The sequence below is a fragment of the Mesoplodon mirus genome (assembly GCF_964341445.2).
Source record: "Mesoplodon mirus genome assembly, chromosome: 10".
In the NCBI taxonomy this organism is placed as follows: domain Eukaryota; kingdom Metazoa; phylum Chordata; class Mammalia; order Artiodactyla; family Ziphiidae; genus Mesoplodon; species Mesoplodon mirus.
In genome coordinates, this window is record NC_138986.1 from 48,660,714 (window position 1) to 48,685,564 (window position 24,851).

General features: G+C 37.8%; 1 protein-coding gene across 3 annotated transcripts in view; it reads left to right on the plus strand.

Moving 5' to 3' along the window:
• The window catches only part of CDK19 (cyclin dependent kinase 19), a 182,401-nt gene that overhangs the window by 14,162 nt on the left and 143,388 nt on the right, over positions 1-24,851 (plus strand). The window contains exon 1 of one of the 3 annotated variants that reach the window (XM_082634127.1): positions 23,545-23,606. The exons of the other annotated variants lie outside the window; for them this stretch is intronic. The gene's annotated coding sequence lies outside the window, so the exon portion shown is untranslated. Of the gene's footprint in view, positions 1-23,544; positions 23,607-24,851 lie in introns of those variants that run through there. 3 annotated transcript variants of the gene reach the window in all.

Genomic DNA, 24,851 nt, shown 5'->3' on the forward strand with positions numbered 1-24,851 from the left:
ACAATTAAGTTTAGATTACTCATGAGAATTTCATGAGACATTAACAGCTAACTATCATCTTAAGTTACCTTTCTTGCTGACAAATTCTGTAACAGATAACATGAGCTTGACTTTTGGTATACCTTTGTAGAGTAAGTTTTATATTTAATGTTGATAACTCTAAGGACTTGCCTGTTTTAATTAAACCAAAAAACTTACAGTGGCTTTTATTTACTAAAGATTTATTCTAGATCACATGAACTTGAAAAAAGTGGGTTTTTAAATTTCTGAATGCATACTTGATTTACATAGCACTTGTTTGTTTGTAAGCCAATTAAATAGAGCTTTCTACAAATTAATTCTGGCAATATCATCTGAAGGTAGGAAAGTATCACCCATCTATAACATACACGCGTGGACATTCATAAACATTCAGACTGCAAACAGATCTTGTAGCTTCCGTTCCAACGTTTTAGCTATGAGATAGGTATGATAGTGCAAAAATCAGTAGATTATAAAAGAACAGTTGGGTCCAAATTGTGTTTCTGGCAGATGGAATAAGTTAAGGTTACCTGCTCAGATGCTTAAACTTTTCACTATTATTTGTGGAGAAGACACTTATGATTTTTCATTTGCCTAGTTTCCAGATAACATTTCACCCCCTTTTTTTCTTTCCTTCTGATAAGAACTACCTCCCTGAAGTTCGCATTTCAAAGACAGGGCCTTCAGTTTCTAGAGAAAACCAGGCAGAACATTTATATCTTGAAGGCACAGAGAAAGAATTAAAGTTCCTCCTAGAAGGACTTTAGTTTCCTAAGGCCAGAATGTTAATACCTATAAACCTTTTGAGATGAATAGGGGAGGTTTGGGGATTGGTTAAAAAGAATAGGTAGGTTTTGAATTTCTTCTAGAGCTGCATTTATAAGATGAGGACAGTTATTTTTAATTCCTTGAAGAAATGAGTTGCAACCAAAATGACTTCAAAGGGCTGACCCTCCCATCTGACTGCATTACTTTCAATTTGCTTCTTTATGTCAGGGAGAAGATCTTCAACTAAGATAGAAATCAAAAGATTCCTGTGTTCTAGATGTAGACCTATTTGTCTTTTGAGTAGTTTTCCCCACTCTGGGGACATAGTTTCCTTTCATTTCAGCTTAGGGGAGAAGGCCTAAAAGAAAGTTCCTATCAGGCTTTGAATATCGCTTACAATTTGGCCAACTTCTGACCACAGAGCTACTTAAAAAAAATCGTTTCAAATATCTTATCAGGTTTCAATTGGGACTAACAGTAAATATTCCTGGCAGTGTTGGACAACCCCTTGGACTCAAGAGGCATCTCCAAAGAGGGTGCAAAATATACTACCTTTTCAAGAGCCTGAGTCACTCTCAAAGATACCCAGAAGAAAGAAAGAAAGACTTAGACAATTCTCAGGACAAAAAAGAGACACACAAGAAGGCAATAGGTGTCTCTAGGAGAGAACGGATTAATAACCAGTGGGTGTGGATTTGGAAAGGAAGGGACAACATGAAATTTTACCTTTCTCTCTCTGGCACTACAAGCATATATTCAGGAGAGCTGACTCTGGTAAGATTCTCATCCTTTGCCAGGTTCTGACGATTTTCCCAGGATCCCATCTGCAGACTTCAGAGTGGGGGTTAAAGTAGAGAGTGTACCTTTGGTATCTACTAGAATTTGGCAAGATTTTCCATTAATTTTAATTTTAGTTTCCCATTGGATGTTTAAGGGAATAACCAGAAAATCCCCCAGAATCTTGTCCACCCTGAGAGAGGCCCACATGGGGGCCCACCTTTGAGGGTAAATATGGGGGTGTCTGTAAGGCCATGAATTGGGAGACTTTTGTTTATGGTCTTGTAGTCTCTTCAGAGTGGAAAGATGATTCAGGCAGAGGATTAGTAGAGTGAGTGCTCAAGTGAAGTAGGATAGAGGGGAGTAGTAGGAGTCACGTAAGTCTTGTAGTCTTGTTTTAGGTACCTCTTGTGTCTTTAATTTTTCATTAGCATTTTACTATAAGTCTTTCAATGAAGCTATTTTACTTATTTATTTTAAAATATTTATTCATTTATGTATTTGTTTATTTGGCTGCATTGGGTCTTAGTTGTGGCCTGCAGGATCTTTAGTTGCGGCATGCGGGATCTTTTAGTTGTGGCCTGCAAGCTCCTTAGTTGCAGCATGTGGGATCTAGTTCCCTGACTAGGGATTGAACCTGGGGCTTCCTGCATTGGGAGCGTGGAGTCTTAGCCACTGGACCACCAGGGAAGTCCCCTCAATGAAGCTATTTTAGAATCTTGAAGCCTTTTGGAAGCTTCTGCATGTTAATTAAAATAGGTATCCCATTCTGTTTGTTTGCTTTGGAGTCCTTGCTTTTAACTGCACTTTTTAAATGATTGATCTTGTTTAGTTGGAATGTTCCCCTTAATGACCATTATAATTCTAGGTTGTCTTAGTAAGATTTTGCCATTTTTGTAGATACCAACAGCTTCCAGGACCATAGTTCTTAGAATTAAAATAAGCAGTTGTATCAGAAGGTGATGTGCTCAATCCTTTGAAACTCGAGGATCCTATTTCTTTACCTATACTTTGTGTCTCTTGGAACAAATTAATACCTAAGAGGGATGTGCTGCTTGGTTGGGGATTTTGTGATGTTTTACAGTGTATCTTGTTGCACAGAAATTTTCTTGAGGTTGGTGGGTGACCTAGTGTTAATCTAACCTGTTCCATGACCAACTTATTCTAGCATGGGTGTCTTAGAGCAGTGAGTACTCTATAACAACTTTTAAGTACCTGACCTGTACCCATCAGTGTTGTCACTTTTGCTTCTGAGATTCCCATTCACAGTAGATCTATTATTCCTTTACCGCATGTGCATAGTAACAGAAACCAGCAGTAACCAAGGAAATGGAGCTGTGGACACCAGCAGTAACCAAAGAGATGGTATCATGGACTTGCCAAGGGAAGGCCTTAGATGTTCCTAAGTGCAACTGTCGGTAGTTCCTAAAGTAGAATTTTGGACTGAACCAGTAGATCCCAACAAATGGGCACCGTGGACTAACCAAAGGCTAGGGACTCGGGTTCCAGGTGGAACTGTCTGGCAGCTCAAGCTGACCCTCTAAGCTTTGGACTGGGAAGCCAGTGAGATTGGGAGCTCAACACAAAGAGAAAAGAGCTCAGAACCAAGAGGAGCTTACCGATGGCTCTTGGAAAGACACAGAACTCAAAGGGTTCACAGTACCAATGCCTGTGTTTCTCATCCACGAAGTCATCAGAAGTCTCCTTTGGATCCCATCACTGCCACCAAACTTGTTTAAAAACAAAATTCAGTTGAGTATATTTAAAAAATCTTATTGGATTTATTCAATGATTCATGAATTGGGCAGCATTCAATCTTAACAGAAAGGAGCTCTAAGGAGCTGTACAAAATGAAAGACTTTTATAAGCAGAAGGCAGCAGGAACAAGGACTTTATACTAGGCAAATAAGCAGATTGGTTATGGCAAGGTCGCTTTCCTTTAGGGGATGGCAGGGGTCTCTCAGGCAGATTACCTAACTAGTGCTGATCAGGTGATTCCTGATTGACTCGTTTTAAATTCCATTTCTGGGTTGGAGGGGGCAAAATTGTAATTAAGTTTCGGTTTGTTAGTGTGGGGCTTAGCATAAGTGACTCTATTTTGGGCCTTTTGTCTTATTTTTTACAAAACTTAGTTATTACCAAAGTGCTTAATGATAAATACAGTTAATGAAGTATCACTGTCTCTCACACCATGTAAAGACTTTACATAATTAACCAGTACAAATTTTGTAGACCTTTAAATCCATATAAATATAAAGGTTTAAAACTTAGATGGGTAAAGATGGGCTTTTAAATAAAGCCATATTGCATTATGGGGGGTCCTTATCTGTTTAGTACAAATGAAAGGAAAACACAACAGAGAAATTTGGTGCTTGTAAGAGAACAGGAGTTAGACATATTAAATTTTACACGTGACCCTTGCTCCACACCAACTGACTAAGCTTTTTGGTCCAGTTTATTGAGGTTGTAAATTCAGTGCCTTTATCAGAAAGACATTTTCCAGTCACAAAGGCCTTTAAATAAACAAAGTACTTTTGGGTTCAAATGATTTAAATAAAGTTTATTCCTTCTTAAAGAACCACTTGAATTTTCCTTTCTTAGAGAGGGATTTTTACTTCTGATTCTCAATTAAAGATAAAGATATAAAGATACAATTGTGGTATAAGGAAACCTTGGAACTGGAAACTCATTTCAAATCTGGGCTAATACTCTCTAGCTGTGGTATTTTGGTAAAATATATCTGAATCTCAGTTTCTCCACCTGTAAAATTTATATGATGATAAATTACCATCTCATGTGGTTGCTATGAGGGGTATAAAAGTCCCCACCAAAGTATTGGTTTATTTTTTCTCCAAAAATATAAGGGGGTTTCCTCAGTAAATTTCCCTGAGGCTTAAATTAGCAAATAAAAAGGGTAGGTACTGAGTAAAAATTATAGTCACCTTGTAGTTTTGAAAATAAAGATTAACCTTATTAGGTTCAGCAGGAAGATATAATTTTTTTCCCCATCTACAATTAATTGTTATAAGAAACTTTATTATATTAGGAAAGAAAAATGGATTCCATGATGGGCTATTTTACTTAAAGCCTTCAAAATAAAGAAAATAAATGAAAGAGGAGAGTCTTATTTATTTTAATTAAAATTTTCTTCTTATAAATAGAACATGTTTAAGAAAAATTAAAGATAAGTACACACACACAAATTGTTAACTGTGAGATGATGGATGTGTTAACTACCCTATTGTGATAATCAGCAGTATATACACATAAATCATCACATTGTACACCTTAAATTTATATAATTCTCAAAGCTGGAAAAAAAATAAAGATAAGCAAAGGGATTCAAATAATTCATAGATGAACACTATGAATGGTGTAGTATATATATATATATATATATATATTTTTTTTTTTTTTTTTTTTTTGCGGTACGCGGCCTCTCACTGTTGTGGCCTCTCCCGTTGCGGAGCACAGGCTCCGGACGCGCAGGCCCAGTGGCCATGGCCCACGGGCCTAGCCACTCCGCAGCATGTGGGATCTTCCCAGACCGGGGCACGAACCCGTGTCCCCTGCATCGGCAGGCAGACTCTCAACCACTGCGCCACCAGGGAAGCCCCTAGTATATATTTTTATACATGTTTTTCTGAGCAAATATATACTTTTATTTTCTCAAGAATGTGATCATATTCTACATGATTTTTGGTAACTTGTGTTTTCTGTTTAACAATATATAATGGATATTGTCTCAATTCATGAAATGTTCTTTTTCAGCAGTGGTTTTCTTTTCAAGAAAATCTATGCCATTCCCATATACAAACCTTCCATCAATAATAGCGTCAATTATATGCAGTTATTCTTGAGGGTTTGGGTTAAAAGTCTGTTTTCTGACCTTCTTTCCTCAGAAAGTCACTGTTCTACGTTTTTAATGACTTTCTCCATATAGATGTGCCATTAATTGTTTAACCAGTTTACTTTGTTGATTGATGCTTAGGTTGTAACTTTTTATTATTACAATTAGCACCGTGATCAACAGATATTTAGTTAAAACTTTGTTTTTCTGAGAGAGGGAATTTCTTTTTTTAAAAATAATTAATTAATTTTTGGCTGCATTGGGTCTTTGTTGCTATGCATGGACTTTCTCTAGTTGTGAGAGCAGGGGCTACTCTTCATTGCAGTGTGCGGGCTTCTCATTGCGGTGGCTTCTATTTGTTGCGGAGCACAGGCTCTAGGCCTGCAGGCTTCGGTAGTTGTGGCTCGTAGGCTCAGTAGTTGTGGCACATGGGCTTAGTTGCTCTGTGGCATGTGGAATCTTCCCAGACCAGGGCTTGAACCCGTGTTCCCTGCATTGGCAGGCGGATTCTTAACCACTGTGCCACCAGGGAAGTCCCTGAGAGAGGGAATTTCTAAAGTGAAAAGTATAAAGTGAAAAGAGGAGAGAGTACATAAATCAAACTGTGCTCAACAATATTTGACTTCAAACTGGAGATTATGATTAGGAACTTCAAAGTGAACTGGTGTTTCCTAGTATTGCCTAGTATTACTATATTGATCTGCATAAAGTTGGTGTTTTAAGAACATAATTTAATTAAAAACTTAAAAATCTCTTTCCAGATATACTTAAAGGTAGTGATTGCAGTTAAGATTCTGTGCTTCCAGTGCAGGGGCGCAGGTTCAAGCCCTGGTCGGGGAACTAAGATCCCACATGTTGCACGGTCAAAGAAAAAAAAAAATCATGGAATCTTATATCTTGTTAAATCGCTTGCCTTAAAAGAAGTCCAGAAACACTAAATACCTCCCTTAAGATCACATAGTATGTTTCAGTTTCTAATATATTGGTGTCCTTTTCTAATTCCTACCCCAACATTCTTATCCATAACAAGATGTCTAATATAAATGTAATGAGAACTATTTGCCTGTGGAGCATCCATGATGATTAATGAAGAGACTGATGAAGGCAAATTACTTATTGTCAGTTGTCAGGGTGCACTTTTCCATAAACTTTCTAAGATATTGATTGATTGATAAGTTACTGTATTTTTCATCAGTAAAATATTTATTTAGGTCCATTATAGCAGAGGCTTTTAATTTGTTTTTTGACAACCTAGTGGTTTTAGTATACTCACAGAGTTGTGTAATCATTATCAGTATCTAATTTTAGAACATTTCATCACCCCCAAAAGAAGCCCTTTACCCATTAGCAATATTCCCTATTTCTCCATTCTCCTAGCTCCTGGCAACCACTAATCTACTTCTATCTCTATGGATTTGTCTAATCTGGACATTTCATATAATTGAAATCATACTGTATGTGATTTATTTCTGACTTCTTTCACTTAGCATAATGTTTTCAAAGTTCATTCATGTTGTAGGATGTATGAGTACCTCACTCTTGTAAGTGGCCGAAGATTATCCCATTGTGTGGATATACCATATTTTGTTTATGCATTCATCAGTTGATGGTTATTTGGGTTGCTTCCACTTTTTGGCTATTGTAAATAATGCTGCTATGAACATTTATGTAGAAGTTTTTGTTTGACCATATGTTTTACATTGTTGGGTCTATACCTAAGAGTGGAATTGCTAAGAGTGGAACCTAAGGTTGTATGTTAACTCTATATTTAACCTTTTGAGGAACTACCAGACTGTTTTGCAAAGCCGCTGCACCATCTTACATTCCGAAATGCAATGTGTGAGGGTTCCAATTCCTTTGTTAGCATTTGGTATTATCTGTCTTTTCTATTTTAGCCATCCTAGTGAGTATGAAATGGTATCTCATTGTGGTTTTGATTTGTATTTCCCTAATAACTAATGATATTGAGCATCTTTTCATGTGCTTTTTGGCCATTTGTGTATAGTCTTTGGAGAAATGTCTGTTCAAATCCCTTTCCCATTTTTTTAATTGGGCTGTCTTTTTATTCTTTGTTGTTGTTGTTGAGTTTTAAGAGTTCTTTATATATTCTGGATGCTAGGCCCTTATCTGATTTATGATTTGCAAATATTTTCTCTCATTTTGTGGATTGCCTTTTCACTTTCTTGATGGTGTCCTTTGAAGCACAAAAGGTTTTAATTTTGATGATGTCCAATTTATGTCTTTTTTTCTTTTGTTGCTTGTACTAGGAAACTGCTGCTTGATCTAAGGTTGCAAAGATTTACTTTTTTGTTTTCTTCTAAGAGTTTTGTAGTTTTAGGTCTTATATTTAGGTCTGATAGTATTTTTTTTTCCAATTAAAAAAATTTTTTTAAAGCAAAGGGACATGTGACAAAGTTCCATCCTTTAAGGATTTATAGTATATTGGGCTAAATTAAAAATATACAGTGAAAAAAGATAACAAGCAATATCATTCACTCATTTATTTGACTCTTACTGAATAACCCTATGCAGGAATTAGGAGTGTAAGGATAGAAGACAGTTCCTTTTCTTACAATCTAGTGAGAGAATGAAATAGATTACAATAGAGGGCTATAAATTCTGTTTTACCAGTGTGCACAGGATGCTGTGGGGGTAACCAGGAGGGACACTGAACTGACCCAGGACTGTGTGGGTGATTTGGAAAGCTTCCAAGAGCAGGGAAAGCCTATGAGAGCTGAGTTTTGAAGGATGAAGAGTGAGCCAGACAGAGAAGTGATTTTTAGTTTAGTAGGATGAGTGGTAAATACATAGTGTAGAGGTGAAAGAAATAATAAACTCAGAGATCTGGAGGTGTTTGGGCAAGATAAATTCTAAACGTGTATAAAAAGTTTTTTTAATACCTTGGGAAGAACTGGAAAGGATTAGGGTCTGAAAACAGAAGTATGTAAAAATGGGAAATGAGTTGTGAGGAATAAAGGAGATGATGCTTTTATACTATCAAAAATATATGTGTTAATCCTATTACCATTAATTTTTTAACATGAAATTTTGGTGATCATTGGCTATTTAGTATCTCTTTATTTCTAGAGTCTCATTAAGTCCTTAACAAATTGTTCTGAACTCCTTAATTAAATACACACTGCATGTTATAAATAAGGAAATAGTAATTATTGAGCTGTAAAAAGCAAATATTTAAAATTGACTGTTTTGGGGGCTTCCCTCGTGGCGCAGTGGTTGAGAGTCCACCTGCCGATGCAGGGGACACGGGTTCGTGCCCCAGTCCGGGAAGATCCCACATGCCGCGGAGCGGCTGGGCCCATGAGCCATGGCCGCTGGGCCTGCACGTCCGGAGCCTGTGCTCCATCCACAACGGGAGAGGCCACAACAGTGAGAGGCCCATGTACCACACACACACACACACAAATTGACTGGTTTTTAAAAATAATTATAAAAGTTATACAATGTGCAAAAGTAATTAGATAATAAGGAAAGAAATAAGGGAGGAAGTAAGAAACATTCAAAATCCCACCATCTAGAGATAATTACTTAATATTTTGGTGCATTTCCTTCCTGACATCTTTTCATCTGTTTGTGGTCTGTATACAAACATACTCACCTTTAAAAAAAAATTACAGAAGTAGGATCATCCTCCATATGTGGTTTTAATCTGTTCTTTTTAAATATCTAAATGCTATATGTTGGTATCTTTCTGTTAGTAACAGATTTATATGATCATTTTGAACTGCTTTATGGTATTCCATTGTCTGTATTTTTCTATTATTAATAAACATTTATGTTGTTTCCGGGTTTTTATTTTTGTTTTACTGTAGCAAATAATGCTTATTATGTTTGCCCACTTGTCTGATTATCCTTTTAGAATAAATTCTTAGAAGCAGAATTGTTGGATCACAAGGTATGCCCATTTAGAATTTAGGAACATATTGCCACACTCTTTTCTCCAAGTAGGTTGACTTTACTTACACATCTATCAAAAGGGCACGGTGCTGCTTCTTTCTCCTTACTCTTGCCCACATTAGACTTTTTCTCCTTATCTAAGCTGACACGCAGATAATATTTTGCTTTCATTTATATTATTATTATTTTATTACCAGGGAAGTTGAATGTCTTCATTGTGCATTGGTTCTATGTATTCATCTTTTGGTTATTTTGCATTTACTTCCTTTGTCCTTTTTTTCAACAGGCAGTGTTGTATGGTGATTACTATTGAGCTTTGAAGTTTTATCTGAATTCATAATCCCAGTGAAACCATTAGCTGTGTGCCTTGGGCAAATTAACTCTATGTCTTAGTTTCCTCATATGTAAAATGGGGAGAATAGTGGTCCTTACTTACCTCATAGGGTTGTTGTGAGGATTGCATGACATGTGAAGGGTCTGACAGATAACAAGCACTGCTACTAATCTTTTCACACTTGTGTATTTTTGTAGGATAGGTATAGGGTAGGAGTGTTTAAAATTAGATATCACCAAATTGCTGTCCTAAAAAGTTGTTCCTTTTGCACTAAAAACTGCATAACACTTTTTAGTATCATAGCAGTATTATGATTGTGTCCAAGCTCTCTTTTTCAATGATCTGTTTCCGTATTTGTCTGTATTCTGAAGAAATCAAAAGATTTGTGTATAAAAGTGTATGTATTTCCAACTTTTTATTGTAAAAAAATTCAAACATACAGAAAAGCTTAAAGACTTGGTTCTGTGATCACCTGTATATCCACTGTCTACATAGGAGTTAGCAAAATTTCTTCCATAAAAGGCCAGATATTTTCTGTACTTATGTAAAGGGCCAGTAAATATTTTAGGCTTTGGAGGCCATATGATCTCTGTTACAATTATTACTTCTGGAGTTGTAGAGAGAAAGCAGCTGTAGACAACAGGTTAATGAAAGGGCATGGCAGTGTCCTAGTAAAAGTTTATTTACAAAAACAGGCTCAGCTGGATTTGGCTTGGGGTGTAGTTTGCCATCCTCAGGTCCAGATTAAATAATTAACAGATTGCTATATTTGCTTTGTCTGTAAATATGTTTGTACATATGTATATGTATTTTCTGAGCCACTTGAAACTAAGTTGCAATCATCATGGCACTATAGCCTTTAATATTTCAGCATGCCTCTCCTAAAAATAAACACAGTCTCCTGCATAACCATAATACCATTATTACAGGTAAGAACATTGTAATTTTGTTCTTTTAATAGAATGAAGATTATATAATGTAGCACAAAAAGTATGAAAATCCTTAGATTTGCTCCTCAGCCATTGGTAACCTATTGAACTGTCCTTGTCCCCATCCCTCTTTCCCTATCTTTTTCTTTTTAATAAATTTATTTATTTATTTATGTTTGGCTGCACTGGGTCTTCGTTGCTGCGCGCGGGCTTTCTCTAGTTGCGAGCAGGGGCTACTCTTTGTTGCAGTGCGTGGGCTTCTCATTGCAATGACTTCTCTTTGCAGAGCACGGGCTGTAGGTGCGTGGGCTTCAGTAGTTGTGGCACACGGGCTCAGTAGTTGTGGCTCGCGGGCTCTAGAGCGCAGGCTTAGTAGTTGTGGCACACAGGCTTAGTTGCTCCGTGGCATGTGGGATCTTCCCAGACCAGGGCTTGAACCTGTGTCCCCTGCATTGGCAGGTGGATTCTTAACCACTGTGCCACCAGGGAAGCCCTATCTTTTTCTTGATTTATTTCTTTAGGTAGAAATCTGTATTGGGCAATGCACTTTGCTGGTTTTATTTTACCCAGCTACACAGTCAAATGAAAGGAATGTTTTGACTTGTTTTCATGTGTTTGGTTTGTAGTTTTAAAGATCTTGGTTTTGTTTCTGTATTTAATGTGGTTTGAAAGAGAGAATTGTGTATAATTTATAATCAGAAGAAGAGATTTCATTAAGTTACACATAGTCTCTGTAATTTCCATATGGTTGTTTGTACCTGTTTACGTAGTAGAAGAAACTGAAGGAAGGTGAAACCAATGATGTGCTTTGAAAAAGTGGCCAACTTTTGAATTTTCATGCTAAAAGAAGGAGGGAAAGTAATATAAATATTCGTACTATTTTCCTATTTAACTTATTATGCTTTTACTTGATGAAAATATATAACACTTCAGATAAAGCTGTTCCACTCTGTGAAAAGTTGTGCTGCAAATTTATCCAGGGTACTTGCCCTATCTTTCTCTCCTCTTCAATCCCCTACCCAAATTGAGTACTCTGCATTGTGCCTCTTCCCATATCATCTCTTTGGCTATGGATGCAGAGTGCCTTCTTAATTTATCCTTTTAAAAACACCAGTTCCTCCCTGGTTAGAAGGAAAGAATTTAATATGTTGGTACAACTGTGGTACTGTGGGCTACAATTAGAAATAATGTGCTGCAAGATGAAATAAGTCTATTTTTCTTAGATTAATGACATAGCTATTAGTGGGAGGTAGGTTGATTATTAGGAACAGACTCAAGATTTTTGTTACATTTCTGTGTTCTACACAGAGGAAGCAAAATGTATAAAATTAGGATATCGATAGAAAGTCCATAGATAAACCCACACACATATGGTCACCTTATCTTTGATAAAGGAGGCAAGAATATACAATGGAGAAAAGACAGCCTCTTCAGTAAGTGGTGCTGGGAAAACTGCACAGCTACATGTAAAAAGAATGAAATTAGAACACTCCCTAACACCATACACAAAAATAAACTCAAAATGGATTAAAGACCTAAATGTAAGGCCAGACACTATCAAACTCTTAGAGGAAAACATAGGCAGAACACTCTATGACATAAATCACAGCAAGATCCTTTTGGACCCACCTCCTAGAGAAATGGAAATAAAAACAAAAATAAACAAATGGGACCTAATGAAACTTAAAAGCTTTTGCACAGCAAAGGAAACCATAAACAAGATGAAAAGACAACCCTCAGAATGGGAGAAAATATTTGCAAACGAAGCAACTGACAAAGGATTAATCTGCAAAATTTACAAGCAGCTCATGCAGCTCAATATCTAAAAAACAAACAACCCAATCCAAAAATGGGCAGAAGACCTAAATAAACATTTCTCCAAAGAAGATATACAGATTGCCAACAAACACATGAAAGGATGCTCAAAATCACTAATCATTAGAGAAATGCAAATCAAAACTACAATGAGATATCATCTCACACCCGTCAGGATGGCCATCATCAAAAAATCTAGAAACAATAAATGCTGGAGAGGGTGTGGAGAAAAGGGAACACTCTTGCACTGCTGGTGGGAATGTGAATTGGTACAGCCACTATGGAGAACAGTATGGAGGTTCCTTAAAAAACTACAAATAGAACTACCATATGACCCAGCAATCCCACTACTGGGCATATACCCTGAGAAAACCATAATTCAAAAAGAGTCATGTACCAAAATGTTCATTGCAGCACTATTTACAATAGCCAGGTCATGGAAGCAACCTAAGTGTCTATCATCGGATGAATGGATAAAGAAGATGTGGCACATATATACAATGGAATATTACTCAGCCATAAAAAGAAACGAAATTGAGTTATTTGTAGTGAGGTGGTTGGACCTAGAGTCTGTCATAGAGAGTGAAGTAAGTCAGAAAGAGAAAAACAAATACCATATGCTAACACATATATATGGAATCTAAGAAAAAAAAAAAGGTCATGAAGAACCTAGGGGTAAGACGGAAATAAAGACACAGACCGACTAGAGAATGGACTTGAGGATATGGGGAGGGGGAAGGGTAAGCTGTGACAATGTGAGAGAGTGGCACTGACATATATATACTACCAAACATAAAATAGATAGCTAGTGGGAAGCAGCCGCACAGCACAGGGAGATCAGCTTGGTGCTTTGTGACCACCTAGAGGGGTGGGATAGGGAGGGTGGGAGGGAGGGAGAGGCAAGAAGGAAGAGATATGGGAACATATGTATATGTATAACTGATTCACTTTGTTATAAAGCAGAAACTAACACACCATTGTAAAGCAATTATACTCCAATAAAGAGGTTAAAAAAATAAAATTAGGATATCAGGAAACACAACAGCAGGTAATTCAGTATGGCTAAAGTAAGTACTGGGGATGGAGATTAGAAATATGTCTGAGAAAGGCAGAGCATGATCATCGTGTGCCTGGCTAAAGAATGTGACCTTTAACCTGATGAAATGGGGTAATAGATTTCAAATGGAATAGATTCTAATAGTTCCCAAAATGGAAATAGTAAACATTCTTTTCTGATTGTAAAAGGGACACATGCTTGTTATAAAGTGCAAACAAGTAACACCAGAAATGTAGGCATTTACTAGAGATAACTACTGCTAACAGTTGGGTGTGTGACCTCACAGAGTGGAATTTCATGATCCGTTTTGCAGCAGTGTGGATGGTGGAGAGGACCAGAGAGGGAGGAGAGTGGAGCAGGAGGCTGTTAGAGAGGTCCAGGTGAGAAATGAGGAGGACCTGTTTCTTAGTGGCAGCTGTGGGGGTAGAAAAGGGGCAAAGCTACATTTGTAGCAACGTGGATGGACCTGGAGGTTATCATACTAAGTGAAGTGAGTCAGACAGAGAAAGACAAATACCATGTGATATCGCCTATATGTGGAATCTAAAAAATGATACAAATGAACTTATTTGCAAAACAGAAACAGACTCACAGACTTAGAAAACAAATATATGGTTACCAAAGGGGAAAGGTGGGGGTGGCGGAGGGATAAGCTGGGAGTTTGGGATTGACATATACACACTACTATATTTAAAATAGATAACCAACAAGGACCTCCTGTATAGCACAGGGAACTCGGCTCAATATTCTGTAATAACGTAAATGGGAAAAGAATTTGAAAAAGAATAGATATATGTATATGTATAACTGAATTACTTTGCTGTACACCTGAAACACAACATTGTAAATCAATTATAGTCCAATATAAATTGAAAATTTTTTAAAAAGAAAGAAAAGGGGCAAAGCTGGGAGGAAGGTCAAAAGATATTTAGGAGATAGGTGGGATTCAGTGACCAGTTGGATGAGTGGGATGAAGAGCCTGCTCCTGCAGCTCTGAAAAAGGCCAGGAAGGTAGCTGAGTGGGTTGCTCAGAACCTGGGTCCAAATTGTGGGGTCAGTGAGGTGGCATAAAAGGAAAAATAGCAGTTTTACCAACTGCATAATTACAGAGTGGAAAGTGTATCCTTTGTTCTTATTTTCTTCCTGTATTTCCAGGTTTATTTAGACAGGGAGTATAAAAGTAAGAATTCAATTCTGTTTTGACAGGTAAGAACTGTTATATCATGTCCTTTTCTCTTCCTAATTGTGTTTCTCCCTTGAATTAGTTGAGGATAGCAGGTCCCTTTGAGAAGTTGCTTCTGTTTTGGTGTGTAACTGTAGCATTAGTGGTTTTTAAAAAATAATTAATTTTATTTTTGGCTGCGTTGGGTCTTTGTTGCTGCATGTGGGCTTTCTCTCGTGGCAAGCAGGGGCTGCTCTTTGTTGTGGTGCGTGGGCTTCTCATTGCGGTGGCTTCTCTTGTTGCGGAGCAGGGCTCTAGGCGTGCGGGCTTCAGTAGTTGTGGCATGCAGGCTCAGTAGTTGTGGCTCTTGGGCTCTAGAGCACAGGCTCAGTAGTTGTGGCACACGGGCTCAGTAGTTGTGGCTCGTGGGCTCTAGAGCGCAGGCTCAGTAGTTGTGGTGCACAGGCTTAGTTGCTCCGTGGCATGTGGGATCTTCCCGGACCAGGGCTTGAACCCGTGTCCCCTGCATTGGCAGACGGATTCTTAACCACTGCACCACCAGTGAAGTCCCAGCATTAGTTTTTATATTTCACAAATTTCCTGTTGGAATCTTTAAATTTTTATTCTGAGGAATTGGGATCAGAATGCGGTGGGAGAGGCACCTGGGCAAGTTGTTAGCAGAGGTTCTTTGACTCTGAATTAAGGGTTATTTGGGTCTCTGAGTAGAATCTTACTTTGACCAGGTTCTGCTGTGTTTCTCACCATGGGGAACAGGGCTGTAAAATTCACAGTGTGAAACCTCTGTTCTATGTTTTGTAAAAATATGCATAACAAGGCGTTATTGGTGTGGACTCTGAGTTCTGGGACTCAGTGAAGGATCCTCAGTAACCAGGTGACTAAAATATGATTGGTTGGTTAATGGCTGGGGGTTTCGGAGCTAATGCATTTGTTCCTGGGTGAGAAAGACTTAGGTTGCTGATGCCAACCTTTTTTGTTTTCAGATAGGATTAAACATGAACTTTCATATAGATAAAATTTTTGAATTTTAAAATATTCCCATAGGAGAAAACTTAAAGCTTTTTTGGTTATTCACCATTGCATTGAACCATCCTCACTGTTGGGACACTTTATTCTATCTATCTGAAATGTCTTGTGCCACCATTTCGGGGGACTTCTTATTTAGTTTTAGGTTATATCCTTTCCTGAACCTCTTATAAAGAGCTGCCTGGATACATGCACTGTTGTAATAATACATCTCTCTTGAGGCTTGAGAAGATCTGGGTAAGGATTGTTGAATCACAACAGTCATAGCATTAAATTAATTTTTTCCCTAGAGTTATTTTCTTGTTTGGACTCTATTATTATTAGTATTTTTACTAAACTTTTAATGGATGTAGTTACTCATCTGAGGTATTATTCTAAATACCAGTATTATGTGGTGAGAAATAGGCTTTCTCTCAGGGTCATTGATTGGGGTTGTAAAACATACATAGAATTTAGGAGAGACGTTATCTCCTGCAGTGTATTCTCCTACTTAATACTGGAGGGAATGAAAGATGATTGTAATGAGAAAGATTTATTCTGAAGTTTTGCTGTTGGTTTTTTTTTTTTTTTTTTTTTTTTTTTTTTTTTTTTGCGGTACGCAGGCCTCTCACTGCTGTGGCCTCTCCCGTTGCGGAGCCCAGGCTCCGGACGCGCAGGCTCAGCGGCCATGGCCCACGGGCCCAGCCGCTCCGCGGCACGTGGGATCCTCCCAGACCGGGGCACGAACCCGGGTTCCCTGCATCGGCAGGTGGACTCTCAACCACTGCGCCACCAGGGAAACTTGGTTTTTATTTATGCTTTAAAGCTTACTTCAGAAAGTTTGAATTTTAATTCTATCAGTTGTGCTCTTTAAAGTCAGTTTTTTCCTCGTCATTTAAAAAGTGGCTTCCTTATACCCAGCTAAACTGTTGTAGTTAGTGATGAAGCATATGGAAGCTAAGTTAATTGGTGAGTTATTTATTGATAACTTTCTCTTGGCCCCTATATTTTATGTTTATATCTAAAACTTTAAGAGCTAATGTGTAATGAGTATCAGTTGTTAGAGGCAGATATTTCCGAGCTCAGATCCTAGCTGTTTAACAAATTATGTATTATATTTCTTAGCCTTTAAAATGAGGTTAAGAAGTATCTCACAGAAATTTTATGAGGCTTAATTGAGATAATTAAATGTAAAGAACCTGTGTAAAGAACCTGGTACAGGGCTACATAGTGGGCACTAAAAAGACACTGGCTCCTCCTATTTTACCTAAAAACAAATGGAGCTCATAAAAAATGGAAAATTAAATCTCTCTTTTTCTTAAGTTTCATTTTCCTTTTAAAAAAATTTAAATGCCATCTCCTCTAAGCTTTCTCATCTCACGTAGATGAGGATAAATACGCTCTTAGTACCTTGGGGCTTTTTCAAAGAGCTCATTATTCTGTATTTAACTGCCTAGTACAATGCTTGGCACATAAATGATACTCAATGAATATTTGTTGTAAGGATGTCTTGCAAGAGAGAAAATGTTCTCTGTTGCCTTTTTCTCCTCAAGACCTCAAAAGTTGTACTGAAAAAAAAAAAGATTTATTTATCCACTCAGGATACTTGGTTTGTTTGGGAAGAGAAATGATATTTTATAGTTAAGGAAATTAAGTATTATCAACTGGCTTAGAATCCTGATGTCTTCTAATATATTCCTTAATATCAGAATTTTTGTGATTTGAAATGAATCACATTTGAATTTCTTCTTTTCTTTTTTTTCCAGAGTAAAAGTTTAAATATACGCTTCGTAGTAAATGATACAACAGTGCAGTTAGGAATCTTTGGAATTTTGACAATTTAGGTAACACAGTTAATAAAATTGACCTAATGGCATAGATAGTACACCATATCCTGGGTGCAGAATACATGTTCTCTCCCTGTTTCTTTTTAGTATGTCACCATACGTAGTTACAAAATTCTTTTTTCTTGTGATGAGAACATTTAAGATCTATTCCCTTAGCAACTTTCAAACATGCAATACAGTATTATTAACTGTGGTCAGCATCCTACATGTGGTTCTTTATGGTTGGAGCTTAAGGCTAAGGTAAGGCTGCAGAAATAAGCAGAGGCCAAAGAAGTCATGGAAGGGCCTATGTGGCAAGATAAGGATTTTGATAATTATGATTTACATTTTAGAAAGATCACTGATAGCAGCATAAAAGTGAGTTATTTAATCAGATTCTGGTTTACCTAGGTACAAAACAAGTGGTCTCAACAAGATAGAGGTATATTTCTCACACTGAAGCTTTGTATGGTGACTCTAGTATCTGAGTTCATCAAGGACCTGAGTTCCTTCTGATGGCCTCACTGTCCTTTGGCATGAATTCTGTTACCTCATGGTCCAAAATGACTGCTGGAGTGCCATTCATCATGTCCAAGTTGCAGACAGACACACAGCTAAATCCCCTTTCAGTAGCTTTCCTGGAAGTCCCATCCAATGACTTCCACTTCTAGCTCATTCACCCATCCTAGCAGCAAGGAAGGCTAGGAAGTGTACACTCTTACGTGGGTATGCTGCCCAGAGTAAAACTAGGGTCTGTTACTAAGCAAGAAAGGGAGAATGGGTATATGGTAGGCTGCCAGTATGTCTGCTGCAAAAGGGATTGAGAATGGAGGTAGGGAGACTAATGTAGCCTAAGTAGTAATAATACATGTGTAATCTCTTACAAAAGAGATTTGATTGAAAGTCTTAAAATACAAGAATGTAACTCTGGTAACTCTGAGTAGAGAAGCTGTTCTGCTGGGAAACCTAGAGAAATTAAACTATTATTTTGATATTATACTCTTTAAGTTCTTGGCGCAAAATTAATGCTTTAATTATTTTAACTTCTGAGTTAAAAAAATTTTTTTCCAATTAAATGTTTAGTAAAATTAAATATTTCAGTACTAAGGAGGATTTACATTGGTAAGCATAGCATTGATAGTAATGACTTAAAAAAAAGTATATAGTATACTTAAAAAAAAGTATATAGTATACTTGTTTCAACCATGTAACAATATACATTAAAAAGGGATTTATAGGGCTTCCCTGGTGGTGCAGTGGTTAAGAATCCGCCTGCCAGTGCAGGGGATACAGGTTCGAGCCCTGGTCTGGGAAGATTCCACATGCTGCGGAGCAACTAAGCCCGAGCGCCACAACTACTGAGCCTGCACTTTAGAGCCCACAAGCCCAGAGCTCGTGCTCTGCAGCAAGAGAAGCCAGTGCAATGAGAAGCCCGTGCACTGCAACGAAGAGTAGCCCCTACTCACCACAACTAGAGAAAGCCCGTGCACAGCAACGAAGACCCAACGCAGACAAAAATAAATAAATTAAATAAATAAATTTTAAAAAAAGGATTTACAGTAGTTTTTCTGGAAGATGAACTAACATAATTTTCTTTATCTTTTTTTATACGTACCTTTTTGTATGTTATACACTTAACACCTATTACTTTTTTAAAGAATTGTGACAACATATGTACACATAAAATTTACCATTTTAATAATTTTAAGTGTACAGTTCAGCGACATCGAATACATTAATGTTTTTGTGTCACCATCACCACCATCTATTCACAAAATCTTCTTCATTTTGTAAAACTGAAACCCTGTACCTATTAAAGAATAACTTCCCATTTTTCCCCTTCTCCCAGCCCCTGGCAACCACCATCCTACTTTTTTTTTTTTTTTTTTTTTTGCCGGGCCTCTCACTGTTGTGGCCTCTCCTGTTGCGGAGCACAGCCTCCAGATGCGCAGGCTCAGCGGCCATGGCTCACGGGCCCAGCCGCTCTGCGGCATGTGGGATCTTCCCGGACCAGGGCACGAACCCGTGTCCCTGCATCGGCAGGCGGACTCTCAACCACTGCGCCACCAGGGAAGCCCCCATCCTACTTTTTATCTCTATGAATTTGATGACTCTGGTACCTCATATAAGAAGAATCATCATTATTTGTCCTTATGGGACTTCTTTATTTTATCTAGCATAATGTCCTCAAGGTTAAGTCATGTTGTAGTATGTGCAGGCATTTTCTTCTTCTTCAAGACTGAATACTATTCTGTTGTATGTATATAGCACATTTTGTTTATCCATTCATCCATTGATGGAGACTTGGGTGGCTTCCACCTTTTGGCTGTTATGAATAAGGCTGCTGTGAACATGGGTGTACAGATATTTCTTTGAGAATCCCTGCTTTTAACTCTTTTGGCTATATACCCAGAAGTGGAATTGCTGAATAATGTAGTAATTCTATTATTAATCTTTTGAAGAACTGCCATAGTATTTTCTATAGCAACTGCACCATTTTACATTCTCACCATCAGTACACGGGGTCCCAATTTTTCCACAGCCTTGCCAACGCTTGTTGTTTTTTTCCTTAAAAAAAATTTTTTTTGATAGTAGCCATCCTAATTGATATGTGGTAGTATCCATTGTGTTGAATTTTTTTGAAGGTTTAAAAATGTTTCAGTGAGTTGTGTAATCATATGACAGCAAGTTTTAGTAAATGGAAATGGAATCACTCAATTTTGCTACTCTAACATCAATATTATTTGAATGTTATTTGGATATATGTTCTTTAGTTTTTTTTAGGCCTTTTTTTGTTTTTAAATTTTTTCTTTTCATTTTGTATTGTAAGCATTTCTCATTTTTTAACATATTTTGTACAACAATCATTTGAATTTTAATTTTCCAAGGAAATGTCACAAATGCTGAAAAATATATATAACATGATTGAATACTTAAGAACAGTTTTTAATTGTTGAACTTTTTACCTATAGGTAAGTGCTTGGTTTGTGTGATTTTAATTCCATAGTCTGGGTGATATAGTGACTAAGAGTGTGGTCTAGAAGTAGACAGTCTGGGTTTGAATCGCAGGTCTGCCACTTAAGGCTTTGTGCGTTTAGGCAAGTGTTTTTTTTTTTTCCTCCTTTTAAATTAATTAATTAATTATTTAGGCTGCACCGGGTCTTAGTTGCAGCATGCGGGATCTTTGTTGTGGCACGCGGGATCTTTTTTTTTTTTTTTTTTTTTCTTTGCGGTATGCGGGCCTCTCACTGCTGTGGCCTCTCCCGTTGCGGAGCACAGGCTCCGGACGCGCAGGCCCAGCGGCCATGGCTCACGGGCCCAGCCGCTCCGCGGCATATGGGATCCTCCCAGACCGGGGCACGAACCCGTATCCCCTGCATCGGCAGGCGGACTCCCAACCACTGCGCCACCAGGGAGGCCCCACGCGGGATCTTTTATTCGTGGCATGTGAACTTAGTTGCGGCATGCAACTAGTTCCCTGACCAGGGATTGAACCCAGGCCCCCTGCTTTGGCAATGTGGAGTCTTACCCACTGGACCACCAGGGGAGTCCTTAGGCAAGTTTCTTAAGCTCCCTGTGTCTCAGTTTTTCATCTGTAAAGTGAGGATAATAACAGAACTTATCTCAGAGTTGTAAAGACCAAGTGAGCTAGTACTTGTAGAGCTTTAGAACTGTGCCTGGCACGTCATACATACTAGATAAGCCTTTGCTCCATTATTGTTTTATTAGGTGGGCTCTTATCTCTGGTTTTTAAAAATATATGCAATATGCAAGTAGTTACTGTGTCTCAGGTCCTTAGCTTAAAATGTCACAAGCACTGTGTTAGAGGAGGGTGTAGTCTGTAAGGTTGTTTTGGGAATTAAGATACACCCAAGGCAGAGAGTACTGGGCAAACTGCTAATTTAGTAACATGATACAACCATCTCTTGGAGACTGTGACCTGCTGGCTGCCATTTAGCCCTGTCAGCTACTCTAGGCTCTTTTGACCAGCTCAGCCTTTTGCTTTGCTTCTTTGGGTTTCCTCCCCAAATTTCTTGGCTTGGCACTCTATATTCCCTGTGTTTCTCAGTTAACTTTTATTAAATTGTTAATTTATGTCAAATGCACTGATTTAAATTTTTGTAAAATATAACATTCTGTGATTATTACTATTTTTAAAATAAGTTTATTTTTGGCTGGGTTGGGTCTTCATAGCTGAGCGCAGGCTTTCTCTAGTTGTGGTGAGCGGGGGCTACTCTTCGTTGTGGTGCATGGGTTTCTCATTGCGGTGGCTTCTCTTTGTTGCGGAGCATGGGCTCTAGGTGTGAGGGCTTCATTAGTTGTGGTGCGTGGGCTCAGTAGTTGTGGCTTGCAGGCTCTAGAGTGCAGGCTCTGTAGTTGTGGCGCACGGGCATGTGGGATCTTCCCAGACCAGGGCTTGAACCCGAGTCCTCTGCATTGGCAGGTGGATTCTTAACCACTGTGCCACCAGGGAAGTCCACATTTTGTGATTATTAATACCATATTTCATTTGATAGTCAGTATAAATCTGAGAGATGGTGAAGTCCTCATTGAACAACTCTTGTTATACGAGAGATTAAGTGACCTGCCTGATGTTACAAAGCAATTGAGTACTTTAGCTGGAACTTGAATTCAAGCCACCTGACTTCAAGGCAATGTTTCTTTCTTGATATATCATCATGTTTTTTTTTTCCTTTTTTTTTTGCGGTACACGGGCCTCTCACTGCTGCGGCCTCTCCCGCTGCAGAGCACAGGCTCCGGACGCGCAGCCTCAGCGGCCATGGCTCATGGGCCCAGCCGCTCCGCGGCATGTGGGATCTTCCCGGACTGGGGCACGAACCCGTGTCCCCTGCATCGGCAGGTGGGCGCTCAACCACCGTGCCACCAGGGAAGCCCGACATATCATCATGTTTTAAGACAGTGCTTCGTTCTTTCTTTCCTAATTGTTTGATGGTATTTTTAAGGATTTCTCGATATTACATAAAGATAACATGCCTTCCTCTTTTAAATTTAATAGCTAGTAAAATTTATCTGACTCCTTTTCTCATATACTAGCTGCATTTTCTAGTCTTTAAGCCCAACATCAGCAAAGAATGAAATGAAATCTGAGATCTAAATGTTTTACCTGATTAAATTCTTTTTTTTTGCTATATAGTGTAATTTATTTGTATCTCATTCTTTTTTTAAAAACATTTTTATTGGAGTATAATTGCTTTACAATGGTGTGTTAGTTTCTGCTTTATAACAAAGTGAATCAGCTATACACCTGATTAAATTCTTAATTTTTTTTTTTTTTCGCTGCACTGTGGGGCATGCGGGATCTTAGTTCTCTGACCAGGGATTGAACGCTTGCCCCACTGCATTGCGAGTGCAGAGTTTTAACCACTGGACTGCCAGGGAAGTCCCTAAATTCTTAATTTTTTTACACGAATGTTTTCTGAAAAGCATTTCATGTTTCATGCTTATATTTATTTTATGTGATTCAAACAAGGTAGATTTCCCCTATACTGCTTAGCATATGTAATATCTGGCTCATTTCAACATTGCTGTCAGACTTAAATTAAATCTTGGCATTAGAATATCTTTACAGTTCTACTTTTCCCTTTCCCCTATGCATGTCTGTTTCTAATTGTTTTTCTCCTATATTCCCAGCAGTATCCGGTCCTAAGAATGTACCTTGAGCTGTAGAGTCTATCACACTTCATTATGTGAAGTATATTTTTCTACTTAATTTCTTATATATTCCTTATATATGTATTGGCTCTCTCACATGATTTTAAAAATTTAATTGTTATTAGCATTTTTGATAGTGTAAATCACCTATATTGGTGAGAATATAAATTAGTTAAGGCTCAACTTTTGTTTTTTTCATGTAATTAGCTGCATAATGTATAATGAACTCTGAATGATATCAGTATATTGTTGATTTACTTATTGTCAAATCCAAAATCTGATATCCTTGGCAGATATGTAGACTTGTGATAGGCGTTTGGCATTTTATGTTTTGGGCAGTGTAACTTTAAATCTACATAAACTTCTCTGCCTTTTGCCTCTGCTGTGTTCATAGATTCCAGGAGGGCTTCGTGTATGGACCTCAAGCGTTGGAGGTAGCAGACTTTTCAGCAGAAGGTAAAGCAGAGTGTTGCCTTCTGGTGTCATTGTGTGTGTGTGCTGGGGTGGGTATGTGACAGGTGAGAAGTTTTCACAAATGTTATCACAAAATAATTTATAATGGTGCATTTCACAAAATGTAAAGCCAAGCTAATACTTGAATAATTTTATTCAGTATTACTAAAATCCATAAAAAATAGAAAACTTTTTAAATAGAACTAAGGACTAAATTTCAGTTTTTCTGCTGTTAACTAAACAGTAAGAGTAAAAGGAAAAGAGCATTAGCATAATGTATAGTATATGCTATCTAACTTTCTCAGACCTAATTTCACTATGATTTCTTCCTCGGAAGTTTTCCAAGTCATTATTCATGTTGTATTCTTCCTTGCTGCCCCTTTTACTGAAAGATTGCTTCACAATAAATAGGCAGCCTAGTCCATGACTCATGACTGGAGGACAGACCCATGTGCCAAAAATCTGTTTCCAATATGCTAATTACTGCTCTCTTCAGAACTTGTTAATATGCTCTTCTCTCAAGTTAGTTCTTGTTTCAGTAGAGAAACAAACAGATCCCACACATTTGTAAAATATGTTTTTATAGAGACTTTCTTAATGAGTTATTTTTCAGAAAATAATATGACATAACTTTCCTGGGTAATACTTCTTTGATTTTTTTAAAAAATACAGATATTTTGCCATTTAGGTGCCAGATATCACAGATATTACTTTCTTTGAATTTATGAAACCATTTATGAACTTTCTTCAGATGATACTTGAGTAGGGTTTTTTTTTTTTTTTTAAGACTTATAGCAGCTAACAGTGTTGTATTCTTAAAGTTAATAACGTGGCTAGTTTTCAGATAGATTCTGAATGGGAATTAGAGGAATGGTTTTCTTATGTCTTCTGGAAATTATATTTGTATTGATATCAAGTGGCTGCATATTACACTGTATATTAAGGATATGCACCTTATGTGAAGTTAGGGGAGTATATATTCATTGTTTCTACTCTGTGCCCTACACAGGATTACTCCATTTTACAATCAACCCAGTTTCACTATTTCTTTCGCTTTCCTTCTATTCAGAGAAGCTGCTCTTCTTAACTAGAGGAGTTTCAGGCTTTTCATTGAGTTAGCTGCAATTTTACCTCCTACGCCCTTTCTCCTTTCTCCCTTTTTTTTTTTTTTTTTTAATTTTTTGGCCATGCTACGCGGCATGTGGGATCTTAGTTCCCCAAGCAGTGATCGAACCTGCGCCCCCCTTG